Below are 22527 nucleotides of genomic sequence, written 5' to 3'. Positions count from 1 at the left end.
ATCAGGTATATGTTGACAGCCCCCTACATTTCTAGCAGCACACTGACATTTCTGGGGAACAGAATAACAAGCTACTCATGTGCCAGATTAACCTGTACATGCCGGCCACGGACCAACAGTTGAGGACTGTATATATGCTTAACAGCTACTGGCACTCCCTTCATCCACTTTATATGGGCCTACCCATGTGTGGGTTGACTGCGCTTACTACAACCGTACTATTTCTATAATGCAAGGGTACAACAACATATCGAAGAAAGTGACATGGACACACTCCAGGAATTATATCTTTATTTATTACATTACACACTTTTCTAGTGGCTCTCTCATTTATTTGATATATCAGTGCATGCAGAGGTCTTTTATTCAAGACATATTATACCTTAATTAATGGGTTACAACACCTTTTCATGCTGTCTTACTTATTTTATATAACAGTACATGCAGAGAAGTTATTCAACACTCATTATACCTTTATTAATGGGTTACAACACTCTTTTTCAGACTCTCTCACTTCTTTTATATGACAACACATGCAAAATAATTACTAACCTGCCTGGTGGTGCAGCCTTAGCAGCCTATCTGCATAGGCTTGCTGATTCGCAGCACGGACATCTGCAGCTGTGAAGTAAATGAAGGGATATTGAGACATACCTATCCATAACATGGACTACTATAGCAATTCTTACATACTTAATTTCATGGCTACATACTCAGTAGTGGGTCATTTTCCATTTGACGGGCCTCCTGTATCCACTGGTTCAGTTGGTCCTCCTTGCGTCTCTTCAGGTCTGAGAAGTGGTGTCTGACCTGCTCACCAGTCTGAGGGACGCCTACTGGTGAGATCATCTGCTAGACGGTTCCAGGCTTCCACTTTGTATTCACTGCCCTGGAAACTGGGCCTGCAGGAGTCTTGTATCATGATGTTGGACGAGGAGCCAAACCATTACTTTTGACTCCTCAATGGCCCACCGTTGAGCTTGAAAATGAGAGCACTCTCCAACACCGGTCATACTGTCTGCAGATGGGAGCTACAACCAGTTATGGCAATTATTCCCGCCTATGGAGCTTAAATATGCCTCATTTCCCGCACTTATTTGTGATTGGCTGGTTTTGAAAATTCTCAGCTAAGAGCAGACCTGCTTAGCAATGGGTAAACTTCCATTTATATATATGAGTGTGTTGGAAATGCATCCATATTTAAAGCTGTCATGGCGAAGTGGTTTAGTACTATGATTATGGTGCACAGTATCCCGGGTTTGAGGCCTGCCATTGCTTTTTATTTTACTACTGGCCAGACCGGCTTGGAGGTATGGCTGTGTTTAGCCGACTTTGCTCAACTTTGCCCAACGTTGCTCGATGTTGCTCTACGTTGCTATATGCTGCCCAACATTGCCCAGCATTGCCCAAAGTTGTGCTAGTTAGCGGTGTGTGCAGCTCCGCGCGAACATGTTTTGTTTGCGCTAGTTGGCGCGATGCGCAGCTCCGCGCAAAGTCATTGTGCTAGTTAAAGCAGTGCTCAGCTATGAGCAATTGAACTTAACTGTGCTTAATACTAGTAAACTTTGCTTAGTAGTGCTTCACATTGCTTAAGATACGTTACTTCTGCATTTATCAGTATGCATGAGCATTCCACATGCTTATATATATATTAAATATCGTTCACTACCACATAGGCCATTTCAATGCATTTTACTGAGATTTAAAAGGCAAATGTCAGGAATTCTATTTATGGACACATTTCCGACAGAAAATATGTAGGGGAGTGGTGGGACTCGACCCAGGAATGCCTCCTCTTTGTGCGAGGGCTCTACCACTACACTATTGCTATTTGGCTTAATTTGAATATAAATAGTTTATTATCCTCTTCGATGTCTACTCTGCTAACTGTAGCTAAGCAATGGGCAAACCCGTGCATACACGCGCAAATACGGGCAGCTATATCGTGAATAATAAAAAAAAAGGGAACCTTTACATTTTAAACTTGTACAGGGATTTAGAATGTGGGGGAGTGTTGTGATGGGTATGTGGACATTTGAGCGGACTCGCTCATTTCAGTTGACATTTGCAGTTTAGGCACTTGCAAGGGCGTGGATATTTGGACTGCTCGGCAGTCTGACACGCCCCCTGCAGTTGTGTATGCTCCTTGTAAGCCTTAGAGTTGAGTCAGCGCACCCTGATGAATATGCATGACGTGCTGACATCATACCCTTACACTGCAGTTTCCATGTAAGACTTAGTCTTACACGGAGGATTAGTGAATCCCGGCCAATGTTTTTCATAAATCTGTTGTATTAATGAATACAAATTTTTATTTGGAATTTCTGACAGTTTTTTTTTCTACAAGTATTTTTCTTTCCTCTAATTTCTCTCTTAATGTTTTTGTGCATCTTCTGTCTGGAAATTCTGGGCTTCTTGTATAATAGTAACAATACATAATTTCTTTCTTATCCGCAATAGTCCACTTTATCGTCTTTATGCCTCTTTTCTGGCTTATCAGTTTTTGTGATTTTGTGGACTGCTACTTCCTTCTACAACAAGGTGGCTGTCCACCACCTAGCCTGACCTAGTCCCATTGTAGGAATGTTGATGTGTCTTTAGATTCTACATTGTCATTTTTTTTATTCCTGACACCAGTATGCCTACCAGGATTGGGCACTTTTTATCCTGGGTCTTGTGCACCCATCTATCTTTTATATTTTTAAACCTGTTACTGTCTATGATATGTACTATATAAAACACAGTGTGTATATCAGTGTCGTCTTGGTGAGATTTTGTGAAAAACGGGGTCCACCTCATAAAAGTACTCACCAAGGCATGAGGATGAATTCAGTTCCAGCAATATTGTTCTCGCTCGCTGATGTAACATCTCTCCATTTGGACCCCTGTATACATCCTGATTTTTTTTTAATTTCTCCAAGTCTTTTGGGTTTCTAACAACATGACAGGAAAGGACCTCATTCCAAGTCAAAGTACGATTAAAGTTTATGAAATTAGTATTGTTTCAATCTTTGATGTCAGCCAGAAGTGCTCTTTGCAGCACCCACAATGTGCCCAGTAATTATTCCTTCTGCAATTTGTATGGGGTTACATGTATTGGTAACATACCTAAATATGATTGTAGATTTCTTTTTATAAGATCCGTTGCTCATACTACTATTGGAACTGTCTGGGTATCTTTCCTCTACATTTCTCTCATTTCTGCAAATCCTGTTATTTTATGACATTGTGTCACCCTGTACGCAAAACACTATAGTTACTGGGTGCGGCGATTTCATTGATCATGGACCACTATATCCATCTTTTCATGGACCACTATATCCAGTTTTCTGGCATCTGTCTTTTGAACTGTTAGTAATGGGTGATCCCATGAGATGTAAACTTCACCATTTTCTATGATGCTTTGTGGCTCATGTTTCCAGTGTTTTTCACCCACTTCAATACCATAATGTTTGTACAATCCTCAGTGCAACAGTCCTGCCACATTATTATGCCTTTCAATATACAGTCCTTCTGCCATTAGTATGTCACAACCAGCAATGAGGTGTGCAACTGTTTCCAATTCTGTTTTACAAAACCTACATTTGTCTGTTTCTGCCACATGTTCAATGAACTTTGTAAACCAATGTGTATGTAGCCCACTATCTTGGGCTGCCAATATTAACATTTCATGTCTTGTTTTGAATTTGTCTCTCCTTAACCATTCATGTATTCGATCCTGGATCAACATGAGGTCCTTACAGAAGTTTTCTATACTTGTAACTATATTTATGAATTTTCCACATTTCTTGTCTTCTCATCTGGTCTTTCGCCTTCTATTCTTTCTTTTGTTTTTTGGCACATTCAGTTGCTGCCTGATTTTTATCTACTTCTGGTTTGATTTCCATTCCTGCTTGACGCATATATGCTTCTGCTAAATTAAGCAGAGAAGTCATTCTCCTTATGTTTCAAAACTTTTGCTACATTTGGGTCTTGTGAGGTCAGCAGATATGTGCGGACTCCCACAATTACAGATCTATACATATAATCAATTTCAAGGAGGCCCATCCCTCCTTCAGAGTGGATAATATATAATCTTGGTATGCACTGAATTTTATAAATCATTTGGTGAGCGTGAAGCATCCTTCTTGTTCTCCTATCTAATCTATCCAACATGTTTTGGGGCCAGTCAATCACTCCAAAACTGTAAGTTAGGACAGGAAGAGAAAATTGGTTTATAGCCTGGATTTTGTTCCTAGATGTCAAAGCTGTTTTCAGAATTAATTTAAGCCTTCTGAAGTATTTCTTACTAAGTTTTATTCACATTTGATCATGTTTTATTGTTGATCTTTCAATTCCCAAATATTTATACACTCCCTCTTGCTTCAGTTTTTTTATATCACGTTCTTGTCCCAAACTGATGTTTTCCTGGTGCTGCAGTTTTCCTGCTTTAAAGGCTGCTTTTGCACACTTATCAAGACCAAATGACATTCTTATATCATCTGAAAAAGTTTTGACAACCTGCAGTTTTCTTTCAGTTCCTCATCTGATGAACTATACAGTTTTAAATAATTGACAAAGAGAAGATGAGAAGTCTTTACACTTTCTTGTTTTCTAGGAGCCAAATTGTAGCCATGGCCTAAGCTGCTAAGTAGATAGCTTAATGGGTTAAGGACAGAGCAGAATAGCAGCGGTGACAGAGAGTCACCCTGGAATTTCCTCCTTTGAATTTTTATCCCTGGGATAATCATTTGTCCTTTATCATGGCTTAATTGCAAAGTGGTTTGCCACTGTTTCATGGTCACTGTAATGCAGTTGATCAGTGTAGGGTGTATCCTATACATTTTTAAACACTCTTTTATCCATGAATGTGGGATACTATCAAATGCTTATTTGTAGTCAATCCATGCCATACTTAGATTCTTCCCCTTTTTACAGTTCTCCAGTATGACTTTATTTAACAACAAATGATCCTTTGTTTCATATGACTTTCTTTTATTGCTCTTTTGTTCTATTGCCATAATTGAGTTTTCTTCTAAATGACTATAAAATCTGTCAGCATCAATTCCTGTGTATAGCTTATATGTCGTTGGAAGGCAAGTTATTGGTCTATAATTTTCAGCATAGCTTTCAGGTTCACTCTTAAGTAGGAGCATTGTTTTGCCTGTTGTTAGCCAGGTTGGTGTCTGTTCGGGGTGCACATATAAATAGTTCTCACTCATGGCTAAATCTTTGTGCAAAGATGTTAATACTTTTAACCAAAAGTTAGGTACTGCATCTGGGCCTGGGGTTTCCAATTACGGGCTTTTCTTAACTTTGTTTCAGTCTCTCTGGCTGTTACTTCAATCTATTTCATATCCTGCACCTTTAAACTTATTATTCTTTCTTGTACTTCTTCTATCCATTTAGCATCTTTGTTATGTTCCACTGATCTTCATAAATACTTCTCCAAAATGTATCTATTCCTCTTTTTTTTTGGCAGTCTTTCAATTCCTTTTACCTTGTTTCCCAATTCACGATGAAACTTTTTTTGGGACATCAATAAATTGCTTATTTTGTACTTTTCCTTTATATTTATCTGTGTATCTTCTAGGTTTTTCCGCCTGTGTTGAAATTTTTAGTTTATTTGCAATAGTGCATGATAGATCCTGGTCTTTTCTATACTGTACATTGCTTTTATCACATCTAGCTTTCTTAGTATTTTTTGTTGATCTATTCCCTCTTCTATAGTCTTTTAACAGTGACACTTCTTGTTTTAATTACTTTATAGTTTTCTCTGTTTGATACTTCCATGATGGTATTTGATTTCTCCCCTTCCTTTCCCTCACTACCCTGTGTTCTTGTGGTAGAACTTTATCAGTTATTAATTTAGCTGCACAGTAATATATCATGTTTGCTTCTGTTATATCACATGGATTTCTAGGGACAGTCCTAATTATTGCATTCATTTGTTTTATCAGACTTCTGACTTTTGGGGTTTTATTAACCTTCTGCAGTATATTTCTCTCATTGATCTTACTATATCCATGTCTTTTAATCAAGCAACTCTTCCCTTAGCTCATTTTCTTCCAAACTGAAGGCACACCCCTTGTTTTCCATTTCCTGTGGGCATTCTATAGAAAGTTCTATAGCAACTTCCTGTAACACATTCTCTTCACTTTCATCCTGTGTCATCTGTTGTTCTGTCATATGGGAACTCACTGGCCTATCACTCCTCAACATTGACTGCATCAGAGTTTCCACAGTTTCCTGTTCCTTTCCCTGCTGTATAGCTTCACATGAACATTTATACTGATTTTCTGTGGAAAGTTCCAAAATATCTTGATATGGCACTTGACCAATTGCTTCCTGTTCCACTGCTTTCCCCTTAATTTGGATATCCATTACACTATCCTGTTGTGGTGCTTTCTGCATTCGATTTTCTGAACTGAATCCTTTATGTTCCAGGTACTCCCTAACCTCAGTTTCTATTTCTTTAACTTCTCCATTACTGATCTCCTTTTCTACTTTTCTTCTTTGTCTTCTTATTTTTTGTAGTGTAAAGTTTTCCATATCCGTATTCCTTTGCCTGTATTTCTCTTCAAATATCTTTGGTGCTGCTCTTTTTGTATTGATTAGTTTTGCTTTCTCCTTTGCATAGATATTGCACCATATTAAATCTCTTTTTCTTTCCCATCTCCATATTTCTTCTTCAGGTGTCTCCTGATCTTCCTGTTTCTCCTTACTTTGGGGACTCGTTCCATCATACTCTGGTGTAACCTGTGTTAGACCTTCTACACCAAATCCTTCACTTTGCAGGCACTCCCTAACTTCAACTTCTATTTTTTAACTTCTGCTTCACTAATCTTTTCTACATTTCCTCTTTGTGATATTATTTTTTTTTTTTATTGTGAAATTTTCCATATCCGGATGCCTTTCCCTGTATTTCTCTTTGAATAGCTTTAGGGCTGCCTTCTTTATATTGATTAATTTGGCTTTCTCCTTTGTATAAATATTGCACCATATCAAATCTCTCTTTCTTTCCAATGTCCATATTTCTTTTTATACTTTTCAAATATCTCTAGGTTTTGTTATTTATATTTTCACAGTTCCTCAGATGCTTCTGTTTCCAAACAGATCAAAGTTTCTTGAAGTATATACTGTTTTTCACAAATCTTTTGTATTAATGAATGCAACTTTTCATTTGAAGCTTCTGACAGTTTTTCTTGTGGAAGTATTTTTCTTTACTATAATTTCCCTCTTAATCATTTTGTGTATCTTGTGTCTGGAAATTCTGGGCTTTTTTGCATAATAGTAACAATACATCATTTCTCTCTTATGCTCAATAGTACACTTTATCATTTTTATGGCTCTTCTTTAGCCTAAATTTTGTAATTTTTGTGGATTGCTGCTTCCTTCCACAAAGGGGGGCCATCCTCCCCCTGGACCTGGCCTGGCCCCATTGTAGGAATATTGTAATATTTTGAGGATTCTACATTGTCATTTTTTCCAGTCCTGGCACCAGTGTGTCTACCAGGATGGAGCACTTTTTATCTTGGGTCTAGTGTACCCAGCTATCTCTTTTAATTTTTGACTTACTTTTGTCTATGATATATGCTATATAAATACAGTCTATATATCAGTGTCACCTTGGTGAGATTTTGTGAAAACAGGGTCCACCTCGTGAAAGTACTCACCAAGACTTGAGGATGAATTCAGTTTCAGCACTACTACTTTGCTTTGCTTGCTGACGTTTCATCTCTTCATTCAGATATGCATAAAATGATGATATATTAATTTTCGACACCCTGTAAATTGTTTCTTTTATCATTTGTATTAGATAGTTTTACTTCTTGTTAACCTGAATAAATAGTATGTATATATTTCAATGTCATAAAAATTTATACAAGTTTTTTCTTTCTTTTGGGAAATAAATAAAAATATTTTGATAAAAAAAATACTACCCACCACTGTTAATGCCTTAACTCTTCCCCCAATAGGTATCGCATGGAGTCTGTGCTGCTGCACACAACTCCATTCAGTTATTTTGGGGGGATGATTTTGAGGAGGAAACACCCAACATGCTTTTTGGAGGTTGCAGTAATGCCACGGAGATAAAGGGAGAACATGCAAACTCCACACAAGCATTGCTCGAAGGTCTTGCTGAAAGCCTGTACCTTGTGCTTGGGAGAAAAAGCCAAATTCACTTTTATTCTTTGAACTTATAACTATAACCACTATAGTACATGATAAAAGAAATTGACTCTGTTTTTTATGAAAACCAAATGGGCAACAGTACTAGAGAAATATAACAAAGATACTTAAAGAAATCATACTTCTGACTATAAAAAACAAAAAGGCCTCACGGAGACAAATGCCTGGTGTCAAAGCCAAGGCCTTAAGCTCAATGCCAAAATGTGCATTGTCATTCCCTTTGGTAAAAACTCTGTAGCCATGAGCTACCACATAGGTGGTAGTCTACTTAACACCAAAACTGTGATAAGAGACCTTGGGACACAGGTGGACAGTAGTCTCTCCTTTGATAATCACATCACCACAGTAGTCTGGAAATCCTTCTATGTGGCACACCTCATCACAAAAGGTTTCTCATCCAGGAAAAAAGAGGTCATTGTTCCCCTCTACTCATCACTCATTAGACCCATTAAAGAGTACAACACCCCTTTTGGTATGTACTTCACAAGACATCTACAACAACTGGAAAGGCCACATAAATACCTCACAAAGAGGATTACTGGCCTCAAACAGATGCTGTACACAGACCGTCTCAAAAAACTCCAGCTTTACTCCATTGCATATCGCCTACTCAGAGGTGATCTCTGCCTAACATACAAAGCTATGTCAAACTCAGAGCTGTTAGACATGCTCCACTTAAAGAAATCCCAATCCCTCCAAGCTACATGCTCTAGGGACCTAAACTTTGTCACTACAATAAACATAACATGCTGGAGAGATAGACTCCTGTCCCAGAGATTTCCCATACTCTGGAACAAACTACCTATCTATATCAAACAAAGCTCCTCATTAGCACTCTTCAAGAAAAATCTTGATGATTGGATGGGAAATAGGAAATTCAACCCGGAGCACAGGAAAATAATTTTCTTGGGTGGCGAAAGCCAGGGTACCTTTCTAGCTAGGCTTATATAGGTCCTAGGGCCAATAGCCTAGTACTTACCTATGAACCTATGAACCTTTGAAGAAAGCATAACATTCTATTAATTTAAAATGACATATTCCACTTACAGTCACATGTGTATGCCTGGTATATAGTCTCAGTGTTAGTATAGCTTTAACTATAGCAGAGACAAAGTACAGTTTTCTAGTATTCATCTAAATACATCTAATAGGTGCTGTTTCTGTGTGTGTCAATCTGTTGCATTTCTGGGTTGTTATTATACATGACAACAAGATATGAAGGAATTGTTCAAAAGTAAATTATTTATTTATTTGACATTTTATAATCAGGAAAGTCTGACTGCGTAGAGATTTTCCATTTTCAGCGGAGGCCTGAGGAGAAAAGCTCCACACAAAGACCGACCGAGAAGAATAACTTCATAAAACACAATGAACAATGAGAAATTACATATGAGGATAAGTCATATAACAAAAAAATACATTATTAGATCAGGATTTACTAGCAAGATTATTCATTATGTTTAGTACTAATTATAGCTAGCACAAAGGGTATAGGTTGATCAGGGGAAGGAGAGGAACAAATAATAGAATAAGAAATTATAAAGGTAGAATGTACTAGGTTACAAGGGGTAGTATTATGGCAAAAAGTATGACAGGAATAGGGGTACAAGGATGAAGAGCAGGAGGTTTGTAGGGTTGGAGGGTATTAAAGACAATAGTTAGGTAGATGAAGAGTATGAATTAAAATAACACCTGCTTAAGAATTCCAAATGCTTTTGCTTTTAAGGTGAAGGCTATCATTTATAGTGCTGCATATATATATATATATATATATATATATATATATATATATATATATATATATATATATATATACGCACACACACACACACACATATATATATATATATATATATATATATATATATATAAATATATATATCTGTATAGATATATATGAGTTTACAATGAATAATAGCTGGTGAGTTTGACAGAAACACAAAACATTAAGCAAACTCATCATCAATTGTCATTAATCACCACTAAAATCATAACAAAGTATTTGCAAATATAAACCAGTAGGTTACATTTGAGTCTGCCAAAAGTAAAGCAAAAAATAACTTTTACATGGAAGGTTTGCCCCCCCCCCCCCACACAACCCTCAATGTGGGGACTTCACCTCCACATCCCCAGAAATTAAATATAATATCAACTCCAGCTTCACACAAATGTGAAAGAAAGGGCAAATAGTTTGAATGATGTAATGAGTTAACTAATGAACTTTGACTGTTAAGTAATTTGACAAACTCTACCACTGATAATACACACCAGCATTTCAGCACACAATAAAATATGTTCAGCAATAACTCAAATAACATCTGTATATATTTCAGTATCTCAAGATTGTAAAGTGAATCATTATATATATATATATATATATATATATATATATATATATATATATATATACATATATAAAACTATATACATATATATATATATATATATATATATATATATATATATATAAATATATATATATATGTGTATATAGATATATATATATATATATATATATATATATATATATATATATATATATATATATATATATATATGGGTCTACTTCACTTCACTGAAAGCTCATTTCACTGAAACAAATTTGACAGAGAATACTTGACTGAAAGCTCACTTCACTGAAAGCTCATTTCACTGAAACGCATTTCGCTGAAAGGTATATGCTCTTTTCTCCATTCTAGTGCTATCCTGGAGTTAGTATATATAGCAAGGAGGGATGTGGAGGGCACAGCCCTCCACAGTGGGGGGTGTGGGGACATAGCCCCCTACCTATTTTATACATTTTAAACCATATACATGGATACATACAACTCCAATGAATAACTCTTTTTAGAAGACAATATATACCCAAACTATGTGGGGGGGCTATGCCCCCTACATCCCCCTTACTATATATACTAGCTCCAGGATCGCACTACAATTGAGAAAATGGCATATACCTTTCAGCAAAATGAGTTTCAGTCAAATGAGTTTTCAGTGAAGTGAACTTTCAGTCAAGTGTGCTCAGTCAGATGAGTTTCAGTGAAATGAGCTTTCAGTGAAGTGAAGTAGACCTATATATACTGCACTTCCGACATTTTCATCTCGAGATACTGAAATTCACGATTTCAGTATTTCAAGATTGTAAAGGGAATCTATACATATATATATATATATATATATATATACACACACACACACACACACACACCCACACACACCCACACACACACACACACACACACACACACACGCACGCACACACGCACATGCACACACGTGTTAGGTGAACTTTAGGAAATCCTGTTATAGATTGTCAGTCTCAATTATACATACTGCAAACAAATTCATAGAAGTGTTGATACTCTGTATAAAATGATTTGTCACTGAATATCCTGCAATCTGATATTGATTATCTGACTATAATGTAAATCCTTCAATCAGTATGCTGTCAAATTTTTAACAAATATATTTGCTGTATTATGCTATCATGTTCTGGTCTTGCAATGAACTACTGTGTCTGGATCAAAGCTGAAAACGGTCTGTCAGCCTTTGTACTTACCCTGTTATCAAACTGAATGAATGAATGAATGAATGAATGAATGAATGAATGAATGAATGAATGAAAGAATAAATAAGGAAATAAATAAATAATTTTGTATCTCATCTAATACATTAGTAAACAAAATTAAACACAAAATCATTCTTAATTAATCATGGCACATAAAATCCCTACTTGAAAGAAAAGAATGACCATCTTTCAGTACATCTACCCAACAGACCACTATGCTTTTCCTCTGAAAATCTGCAAAAATTCCCCTCTATAAATGGAGTAGTACAATATGCTCTATATAAACAACCAAACTATGAACCAATCTGCCTCTTAACGTGCTATCAACCCAGTCAGGCAGTCAGCTTCATTTACAGCTAAGTGACTACTAGAAATCTTGCCAACATTGCCAGTGTGACACTGTCTGAATCATAAGAGGATGCCATTAACCCCAAGTTCACACTTCAAAATGATGCCCCTCAAACTGTGCAATCACTTCCCTCCCACCATAATTAGGATACCTGCTCACTGGATGCATTGTTTTTAATCTTCTGGGTCAGATTCTGAAAGATTTGCTCTCACTGTAAGTGACTTACTTCAGTGTAAGGCCTATCTATAAGCAGGCTTAAACAAGGACCAGATTCCAAAACACTTGCTATTAGCCTGCTCTCATCATAAACGGTCACTTACACTGAGAGCAAATTGTTTGCAATTGGGCCCTCTATCTCATTCCATCTCTTTTTCTGCAGAGCACCGTTACACATCCTCATCATTAATTGACTTAATGATCACCTAATTATACAGACATTATTCTCAAAATGCTTTTGTTTTATTTTATTTTATTTAATTATAATTAAGTTACTAGGATAAAGCATTGATCATGGTATGATTTATTAAAGACTTATGAAAGACTCTACCTCCACTACTTCCTGGTTTAACAGCTACCTCTCAAACAGATCTCAGTCTGTCAGATAGCAAACATCCTTCTCCCCCTTTCCTCCTTGTTAAGACCGGTGTTCCCCAGGGCTCTATCCTGGGCCCCCTACTTTTTAATATATTTAAAAATAACCTCCATGTCTCCTGCCCCAACTCTACCTTAATACAGTATGCAGACAATTCCACAGTTATTAACACCTCTGGCAATATACATAATCTCCACACTGTCACTCAACAATCTCTGCACCTAGTAGAACAATGGCTAACTGAACGCAACCTGCTACTCAACCCCCAAAAGATCAAGATTTTACTTTTCCTTCCAAAAAAAAACTCAGTCCAGCTAAAGAAAACTTCACCATCTCATCCTTAGATAATACAATTACCACCGCTGACTCAAACAACAAATTGCTTAGTGCTACTATAGATGACCAAATAAAATTTGACCTACATATCTTAAATTGTATCAAAAAGTCCAATGAAAAAGTAGGTCTTCTGTACCACAGCAACAAATATATACCTAACAAATCTAGGCCTATATTAGCTCAAACATTTATTCTACCACCCCTCCCATACTTACTAACCTCTAAAATAATATCTTAACTGGACTAGAAACCATCTATAGCAAGATAGCCAGATTCGCAGCCAGTAATAGCTACAAATCCCATCATTGTATATCCCTGAAAAGCTTAAGATGGCCTGAGATCCTCCACATGGTTCAAATATCACAACTACAATGTGCACATAGCATCCTGAATAGCTTCAACTCCTGCCCTACCCTTACATCCCTATTTATACCCTACACACCCAATTGTGACCTCAGAAGTACACAACAAAAGTTACTTCAGATGACCAATCCAAACAAAAATATTGGAAAAAATTAATACTTTGCAATCATTTAATTGCATACTCATGGAACAAACTTTAATTATGGCCTTCGCTCCACTACCAAAAGTAGCAAATTCAAAAAGCAACTAAAAATTCATTTCCAACTTGCATGGATCTGTATTTGTCAGGAAATAACCTAATGAATTTTTCTTCTTCTCTCGATTAACATATCTGCCTGGTATTTCCTGTCTAAACTCTCTACACATATTACTCTCTCTGCAGTTAATACCTATGCTATATCTTTGATGTACTATGTCATGATGTTGCTCTGAATTGTATATTACATATGCGAAAATATTTTTATTTTAAGACACTGCTATATTCCCGTGTGTATAACTTAATGCTAACCAAATTTCTCAAACATATTGCTAGCGCATTCTCACAATACTGTACTTTTGCCTTATACATATTCATGTTATATACTTCTGTTTCTCTGTTTTTGTACTAAGTCCCCAAGATTCACTAATCTTCAGTTTAAGACTGAATTAGTCTTACATGGAAGAGCCAGTCTAAGAGTAAGATGGCAGCTCGCCAAACATATTAATGAGGGCGTGCTGCCTCAACTCTAAGGCTAACATGGAGCATGGACGAGTGCAGGGGGCATGTCAGACTGCCGATCAGTCCAAAAATCCACGCCCCTGCAAGTTTGAAACACCAGGAAATGTCTAGTTACATGAGCAAGTCCGCTCACATGTGTGCATTCTAACACTAAACTCCCCCATATAGTAAATCCTGTACAAATATAAAAAGTAAAAGAAATTTTTTTTTTCATTTCCGATATAGCTGCCTGTATTTTGCGCGTGTTTGCACGGGTTTGCCCATTGCTTAGCTACAGTTAGCAGCTTAGACACTGAAGAGGATAATAAGAAAAATATATGCAAATTAAGCGAAATAACGATAGCATAGTGGTTAGAGCCTTCGCACAAAAAGGAGGCATTCCCGGTTCGAGTCCCACTGCTACACTTTTCATTTTCTGTTGGAAATCTGTATACAAAAATATTTTCTGACATGTATTATTTAAAGTTTTGTAAAAAGCATTGAAATGTTACATGTAGTAGTGAACGAATTTTATATATATATATATATATATATATATATATATATATATATATATATATATATATATATATATAGGAAGGTGAAATGGTTATGCATACTGATGCATGAGTAAATTATTTTAAGCAATGTAAAACACTGCTAAGCACATTTTACCAGTATTGAACATATTTATATTTAATTGCTCATAGTTGAGCACTGCGTTAACTAGCAGAATGTCTTTGTGCAGAGCTGTGCATCATGCAAACTAGGGCAAACAGAACATGTTTGCGCATAGCTGCACAGCGCGCTAACCAGCGCAACGTTGGGCAACGTCGAGCAACATCGGGCAACTTCAGGCAACGTTGAGCAATGCTGAGCAACATAGGGCAAAGTTGAGCAAAGTCAGATAAACACGGCCACACCTTCTTCACTGTACCTTAACCATTGAGGTCTGGCCAGTAGGAAAATAAAAAAACAGTGACAGGGTTCGAACTCAGAATAGTGTGCATTATAGGCACAGTACATAACCACCAAGCCATGACAGCATTTCATAACCATGCACTTTCAACAGACACATATCTATCAAAGGAATATTAAACATTGCTAACATCAGCTATGCAAGAGTGCCTACAGCTGAGTTTTTTCCAAACTGGCCAATCACAAATAAGTGCAGGAAATGAGGCATATTTAAGCTCCACAGGCAGGAATACTTGACATAACTGGTTGTAGCTCCCTTCTGCAGTCAGCATGGCCGGGGTTGGAGAAGGCACTCAATTTCGAGTGCAACATTGGGGCATTGAGTAGACCAAAGTAATAGTTTGGCTCCTTGTCCACAATCACGAGGAAAGACTCCTGCGGTGGCTCCGTGGTACCAGGTACCAGGGCACCCAATACAAAACGGAGGCCTGGAACTGTCTAGCTCGTGATCTCACTAGTGCCACTGGTGTTCCTCAGACTGGTGAGCAGGTCAGGCACCATTACTCTGACCTGAAGTGACGCAAGGAGGATCCACTGGACCAGTGGATCCAGGAGGCCCGTTGGATGGAAAATGCCCCAGTACTGAGTAAGTAGCCATTGTATTAAGTATTTAAGAATTGCTATTCTTATCTGTACTATGGATAGGTATGTCTCATTATCACTGCATTTACTTCACAGCTGCAGGTGTCCGGGCTATGAATCAGCAAGCCCATGAAGATAGGCTGCAAAGGCTGCATCACCAGGCAGCTTAGTAATCATTCTGCATGTACTGTTATATAAAATAAATGAGAGAGCCTTCAAAAATGTGTTTTAACCCAATAAATAAAGGTGTAATAATTCTTTAATAAAGGTATAATTCCTGGAGTGCATCTGTGTGATTTTCTTTGATATGTTGTTGCACTGTTGCATTTTAGAAATAGTACTGTTGTATTAAGCAGTGTTAGTTAACCCACACTTGGGTAGGTCCATATAAAGTGGATGAAGGGAGTGCCAGTAGCTTTTATGCATATTTACAGCCCTTAACTGTTGGTTCATGCCCAGCATGTACAGGTTAATCTGGCACATGAGTAGCTTGGTATTGTGTTCCCCAGAAATGTCAGTGTGCTGCCAGAAATGTAGGGAGCTGTTAACATATAACTGATAATTTCACCTGAACATATCTAGATAATTATATGAAAGTAGAGCTGTCAGTGTACCATGAAAGCAGTAGTGTGTGTGAGCAACTCTCAAAATATGTAGCAGTAACATCTGTATCCTGGACAGTTTGTAGGTCAGATACAGCTCATGTATATAATGATCTAGCAAAATCTAATTGCACAATAGAAGGACATTGGGTAGTGTAATAATACATGTAAGGGACATATAACTGCAGTTAATAGGAATGTAGTATAAACTAGAAGGATATATAAGTTGTTAATTGAGCTATCTTTTCCACCCTACTGTATGTGCATAAAAATGCAATTCCACACCTCAATGGGTATGTCTAATCTCAAAACATTTGTTGGGACATATATCCTATTGGTTTATAAATATTTGCATTCATTTCTATGCATTTGCCCTGTTCAAATACCACAATATTGGTGGCCTGTTGCCATCAGTTAAACCTGCATGATGTTGTAATATCCACTATTGTTCTATATATGCATGTGTTATGCTTGCTTTTCAACTGTTGAAACTCTGGTGTGTTGGGTTAATGGGAATACTTCTGCATGCTGTCATAACTAACTGGGAATGCTGTTGACTGTTACTAACCCATATCTTTATTAAATTCTCCAAAACATAGTTTGTATGGGAAGGCTGGTCCCAGTGGACCCACCTCTCCCACCTCAGCTGGCCATGGCACCTGGCACCAGCAGGTCCGGTGCCCAGCCTGGGACCTCCTCCTCCATTGGCCCTGTGCCACCTTCAGGTGGAAGCGCTGCAGGGGATGGGCTCAGTCCCCCCATGCAAGCGTGGGTGGAGGAGGGCCACCTATCACACTTCGAATGGTCCGGGCTGTGGTGCATAGAGAGATCGAACATTCTGTTGCAGAACCTCTACGCCAACTTGAGGCATGAGTGGTGCAACTCCTGAGTCAGCCTGCCCCTCCTACACAGCCCCCAGCACAGCCACCCTCTGGGCTGTGAAGGTGCAGTGGTGACTGCCCATGGGTGGGGACCTCACTTCCACTGTTGCCATCTGTGGGCTCATGGGCTTGTGATTTCCAAACATCCCTCCCTGTCAATGGTGTTCACCCACCACATGTCATATTCCACTCCTGTAGGCATCTTGTTTGTCTTGTCTGTTTATCTCCCCAACCTACCTCCCCAAATATACATACTTCCCCTACCCCACATTCCACTCTCACCTGAAAAAAAAGGGCAATCTGCTCCCAAAAAAAAAAATACACCCCATTCATAGCTGCTCATTTTGCACACATGTCCCCTGGACACATACAATGTAATTTAATTGGCATTACAACATACTTTGTTGTTCTCACCCCTCTCTCAGGGGTTGAAGGTTTCATATTTACCTCCAAAGTTATTCCATATGCACAGCTGTTGCTGTTAAAGAAATGGGCAGCTATGGACCTTCCCTACACCCATCCTGCACACCCCGAGCTATTTTCCCTACTGTCTTTCCCTCTTTGTGCCTCTTTTTCACCACTTTCCTATCTCCCCATTTTCTTCTCTTTCAAAGAAATGAGCGCTGGGATTAGCAGGAGTAAGCACTTTTAAGCAGTAGTTAGCGGGTTTGCGCAAGTGTGCGCTTGTTTGCGCTTAGCTAAGCATTGCTAAGCATCGCATAAACCAGCGCAAACCCGCTTACAACTGCTTAAAAGTGCCTTAGTCACTCTGTATGTGAGGGCCCTTGTTCTGCTCAGCAGCAAAATAAAACACCTCTGTCAGTCTCGAACCCGGGACCTTGTGCACACTACACTGCATGAAGTACCGCTATACAGCAAGGTGGTGCTGAAATAAATATATCATGCATCAGAATTTGTGAATGTAAAGGAAAAATGGGAATGCCTTACCACACAACTTGTTCTGTGGATCTTTACCAACAGTTGTTGTGGGATTACATTACATGACTGTGATAAGAGAAGCAGCCATTCTAGCAGGAAATAATGTTACACCATCACTTTACAAACCCCACACAGTATCACAGCAGGACAAACACTGGCATATCTGTTTAGGTCAGAGGGCATACCTCCCAACTGTCCCTAATTTTCAGGGATGTCCCTGATTTTGAAACAAAATTTAGCTCTGTCCCTCTGAATCCCTCCGAAAACTACTGACTTTGGCCAGAAAGGTGGTGAATTACACATAATGAGTAATGACAGTAATTAAGAGCTAGACACTTCTTTTACTTCAGAAAAGGTGTATTAATCCATATGCTCTGGTTCTCTCAAAGTCTCAACTTAATGGCACTAATATTTTAAAGGTGTCCCTTACTTTTTCTCTACTTTTCCCTGCGTCTGTTCAGATATGTACCTGAGTGTTTGAGAGGTCTGACAGAGGCAGATACACAGAGGCATAGCAGCCTTTCTGCCATTACACAATGTGCAAATAGCTTTGGAAGGAGTTCCGGAAGCATACCCGTATGTAGGAATACAACACTGAAATACAAAAGGATGTAGCCATGTACTGGTAGCAACCAACTGTAACAATGCCATTGTTCTAGTGTTAAAAAGACCTGTGTGGTGCACAGACAAAGAATAACAGGCTAATCTCTGGCTACCATGTGAATAGGTCCACAGTTGGGAGTTACGCAGACAGACTACTTGCCTTGATAAACTAATATGTACACAGCAACCCTGTAAGTCCAGCAAGATAAAATTCACACAATAATCTGTATGCTCTCTGTACTTCTGCACCCCTACCCAAATGTAGAATATACCTGTGTGTGCAGGGTCTACCAAGGATGTAGGTAAGCATACTGACAGTACTGAAATGTGTCAAGTTTTCTTGAGCCGTTTGTGCTAATGTCAACACTAAAAAAGCACAAACTGTTTAGAACTAAGTAAATGAATATTCACAGTATAGCAGTTCTCAAACAATTCTTGTACCAAAGGAATACATCTCAATAACTAGCTTTGTATGGCAGTTAATTGTAAAATTTGAAAAGAGAGTACATCCTCCCATGTATCTTATGGTAGCATTTTGAGGGGTGAGTATATTTCTACACTGACAAATGTGTACTGGAAGCAGCAACATTTAGGTCTGAGTACAAAATGTAAATCACTGGCTACACCCCTGGCTTCTGATATAAGAACTATACCAACCTTCTGTCTTAAACAATGATGTCCACAGCAAACAAGGATGATCTCCATCTTGGAAAGCTGAAAGGGCCACGCCTATCTGAGTTAGCAATTTATAGTACTGGGCTGCTATGACAGTGATTACTGCAATTACTACACAGCAGGCTGCATGCAATTAGCAAATGGTGGCCACTAATTGGTGCAGAGGCCATCACATGCTCATGTGCAAATACCTACAAAAGCAGGCTGCAATCATTGCCAACAAACTCAATCACTCTATTGCAGAGACTGACAGAGAGAGAGAGACAGAGGGAGAGAGAGACAGAGACAGAGAAAAGGAAAAAGAAAAATAAATAATACCAAATCATACAAAGGAAAGGTATGTGACACATATGTATTTACAGGCATGTAGTAGATGTTTTTGAAGAGTAGTCTACATAATGTGAACCATTCATATGTGGCAGTAGTACTTATCTATGCACAGATGTCCTGCTTAACTACTGCTATGGACAGTACAGTGTGTACCTGTGGGCAGTGGGACATACCTGTGAAATGTGTAGCTCAGCATTAAATGTCAAAAATCTGATCCATGTTATCTGTGTTCTGTACAGTAGTGTGGCCAATGGCTGTTGGGGGGATTAGTGCTGCCATTATATAAACATGGGTGTGACAGAGCAACACATGCATGATAGTCATATTAAAGTGTAGCTTAGCATTGGCAACTGCTGTAGCAGTCTAGTATGCTTATCCAGCATTTGTAGCTATATATACCCCCTCTAATGTTAGTGTGTGTTCACATGTGACACCTGTTTGTGTTGCAGCAAGGCCCAACAGTTCAGCTGTGAGGTCCAGGGACTTACAACAGTGTGGACCTTGTGTGTGTATGCCCCACACATACGGAGAAATATATATGTGTCATATATATTCACATCTGTATATGTGCATAGAGCAAGGGACATATTGCAACTGTTTGTGAAGGGTGGAGATATATATGTTGGTGAAGGTTAGTATGCACATATTTGTATGTAGGTTTTAGTGTGTGACGAACAAGACAGCATACAGTGCTGGTATATGACATGTGGTGGTTAAACAGTGTGGGTGGTTTGTTCAGTTTGCAATGTTGAAGCCAGTGAGGCCTGCTAAAGCTACCAGGGCTGAGAACACTTTCAATGTATTTCTCACAAGACTGTGCGATATTATTACATTACTGTATACCTTACATCCTTTGTATAATTGATATTCCCACTATGAAAGGTGAAATGTGTATGTGCCTACATATATATGTATATGTACACCAATGGATGTGTATATGTATATATACATACATATATCTATATACATATGTATAAATATATATATATATATATATATATATATATATGTATATATATATATATATATATATATATATATATATATATATATATATATATATATACAGAGAGAGAGAGAGAAAGAGTCATATATACTCATACACAACTACATCTACTTGTTGCAATAGATTCTCTGTACTGTTGACTGACTGTGATAGTCAATGTGTTTGTGAATACATCAAAGATATGTATTTGTGGGATAGCTTAGTGAGAAACTGTTTATGTCATGGTATTATGGGTCCTTGCTTTGATCCCAGCAAAAGCTGTGTATTCTGTTGCTAGGCAGAAAAAGTGCTATGGCATACAGTGTGATTAAGTCCCTTGGTTTAAACTGGGGTCTCTCATTGGAGGCTAAAGCACTACATCTATGATTATTGATTGGTACTGATGTTGAATCCAAATCCTGTGTGTACTGTAGTACTACTTGAAGCTCTGGGCCTGTACAGCAAAGTATGGTGTATGTCCACATTGCTTGCATCCACTGTTTTGTGTGGTCCCTGTATTCATCACAGATTACATTCCCCAAGATTAATGTTTTGTTAGTACTGACACACAGTACTGTATAGTACACACATAAAGCTTATCTGGGTTTCCATACCTTTGTGTCCTGTAATTATGTCTGATGTGTGTGTGGGTATGTCTGTAACATGTCCTCTGTCATATGTGTGTTAAAACATATAACTGCGTATCTAGCAACATTTATAGTGGACTACAGCAGTATGCAACCTATATTCCCAATTGTGCACATATTTTGGTTACAGGTTTGCCATTAACAAGTTGTGTGGTATAATAGTAATACATTTACTGGACCTTACACTCATTGTGATGGATGATATATTTCTTTACACATCAGCTTGATGTATATCTGCTATGGCTAGGTGGTGCATTGTGTTGCATACAGTGTGCCAGGTACTCTTGTATAGTCTTATATAGTGATTTTATTTTGTTGCTGTGCAGAGCATGGTTCATTAATAGAGTGAGACAGGCACTTTCAAGCAATTGTGGGGTGAGCAGTGATAAGTGGTAGTTAAAGTGTTTCACTCTCAGTTAGCTAATAGGTTGCTATATATGGCAGTTCAGTGATATCTGTATTGTATAATGTTAAATGTGCCATATGACTTGCTCAGACATATTTTTTCTTTATGACTTCCAGGGATCATGGCACATCACAGAAATACCAGCTATAGTAGTGGTGAAGATGAGATCATTACTAGCTGTATGATTCAGCACTACAGTCTAATGTTCTCACGAACCAGCCAGAACCAGCAGGAATGTACTGCAATGTGGCAAGATGTTGTCCGGAGAGTCAATGAGGTACGCCTGCATAACCGGACATATGAGCAGGTATGCAACCACTGCAGTGATCTACTCAGACATGTCCATCAGCATGCTTCTGATGTGCGGAGACAACAGCTTGCAACAGGAGGTGGGTTAATATTCACCCTCCTCACCAGAGTGGAGGAGCTGCTCTTGAGCCTTGTGGCACCTGCCCAACAACAACAACAGCAGCAGACATACACCATGATGGAGGTTGGAGCCACCCAGCAACCACACATGGAGCATGCAGGTAACATGGCATATCTGTAGACTACTGTTATCTGTATTGGTAGATCATGCATATGTGAGATGTGGAGTGTGTAGTTAGAAGATGTGGAGCCTGTTGTTGTGCAATACTGATCATTTGGAACATAATCTGTAGGCCTGTGAATGTAAGCTGTTGTTCTACTGTAAGATTGCAAACACAGAGTAGCAATGCCACAGTTGTGGCCACTGACAAACTATCTAATCTCTATGTAGGTCCCTCTGGGGTGACATCAAGGCAGCAGACAGATGCTGGTGAGTGTGTTCTACATTTATTA

Source organism: Protopterus annectens, chromosome 1.part0 (genome assembly GCF_019279795.1).
Source record: "Protopterus annectens isolate FY-2018-M chromosome 1.part0, PAN1.0, whole genome shotgun sequence".
NCBI lineage: Eukaryota > Metazoa > Chordata > Ceratodontiformes > Protopteridae > Protopterus > Protopterus annectens.
The sequence above is the reverse complement of the archived record's forward strand: the minus strand, read 5'-3'. Positions refer to the sequence as shown.